General features: G+C 34.3%; 1 protein-coding gene across 5 annotated transcripts in view; it reads right to left on the bottom strand.

Moving 5' to 3' along the window:
• Window positions 1-452: 452 nt before the first annotated feature.
• The window catches only part of PAPOLA (poly(A) polymerase alpha), a 38204-nt gene continuing 37180 nt past the window's right edge, over window positions 453-1476 (bottom strand). For all 5 annotated transcript variants that reach the window (XM_085549430.1, XM_015865254.3, XM_085549431.1 and 2 more), the window contains one exon: window positions 453-1476. This exon is cut by the window's right edge and continues 1153 nt beyond it. The gene's annotated coding sequence lies outside the window, so the exon portion shown is untranslated.

Raw genomic sequence — 1476 nt, 5'->3', positions numbered from 1 at the left:
ACAGTGCCATCTGCTGACAAAAGAAGTAATAGCAGGGAAAGCAAGTATAAGACAACGAGACTTAATGATTTTATTAATAAAATTCATTCCAACTTCTAAAGAAAGTAGTGCATTTCCAGACTGTTTACGCACATTTATTTTAGCATTGTCTTAAAGTTGAGATGGAACCCTAATCAGAAGATGAGGAAGAGATGTTCCTGAAGCGTTCTGGCAAGCTGCATCTCCATCCTCAAGCCCACTGCACAATCCACAACCTCTCCCTTTCACAGACTAGAACTCAACATCCCGTTAAATGTTACTTTCTACACACAATATGCTTACTTACAGAATTAACTGATTTATGCTGCGTTTCTTTTAGACCACGGTGGATTTTGTATTAGCAGAAAGATCAGGAGAAAAGTATGAATCCCAAGTAAAAACGCTTTTGTACATTCAGAAAAATGAGGCAACTATGGGATTGTGCTGTTTTTTATTGTGTTTTCAATGGAGAAATACATCATCTGTTTACAAAATAGCTCTTGAAAAATACAAGGAGTACAGATACTATAAAACAAAGCAAACTCCAGTCATGAGACACTACGTACATCATGCGAAAGCAACAGTCTGATCTCCAGGTTATGAAAACTAGAATTAAAAAGTCACTATACAGAAAAGTTCCAAGTTCCCAGCTTGGCAAAACTTGGGTGCAGTTACATGAAACGTTTAATAAAATGAAAAAGATTTTTTGATGTGTAAACAAAATGACAAGACTAAAATTGTGCCTGGCAATTTCGATCTAAACTCCATAGCTACACAAAATACACAGACACCTTGTACACTTCAACTGTTAATATAACCTTCTTTGGGAGGTGGACAACAGCAGGCTGCACAGGGCAAGGAAAAAGTGAAGATTTGTATACTAGACTTCTTAGACAAATGGCAATAAAAAAACCCTTCAGTTACTGCACAGCCTAAGTAAAAGATAAGCTACACTCTGACTTTGGAGACTTAATTTAGAAGGATAAGGGGAAGAGTGTAAGTAATTTAATTTTAACATGAAAGATGCACGTGTAAAGAGGATGAAGCACAATGGGAGAAGAGAGTTCATAAAACATGCTAATCAAAGTAAGGGAATATGATTTGATATCCCACATATCAAATAAGTAACAGTAACATGAAGTTTGTTATCTACATTTGTTATTACTGCTGATATCCCTCATATTCCTCAATACTGCTGCTCTTTGCCATGAGAGATTCAGTTCTTTCAAAAGAGATAGTTGTTACTTATCTTTTTTCATAGGTCTACAGAACAAAAAAATAGGAGTAAGAGAGTTTAATAGATGTCAAGTGCTTACTAGAAATATGATTTTTAAAAATTCAATGTTGTTCAGTATGTAAAACTATTTTTGATGAGCCATCTAAAAACAAAAAGTTTAAAATCCTTGGGGAAAAATCTTTTTTCCTTTATTTAAAATTTGAACCTTTTAAATGCATACA

This window comes from Coturnix japonica, chromosome 5, assembly GCF_054131305.1.
Source record: "Coturnix japonica strain WE chromosome 5, WE-NBRP24, whole genome shotgun sequence".
Classification (NCBI taxonomy): domain Eukaryota; kingdom Metazoa; phylum Chordata; class Aves; order Galliformes; family Phasianidae; genus Coturnix; species Coturnix japonica.
The sequence above is the reverse complement of the archived record's forward strand: the minus strand, read 5'-3'. Positions and strand labels throughout refer to the sequence as shown.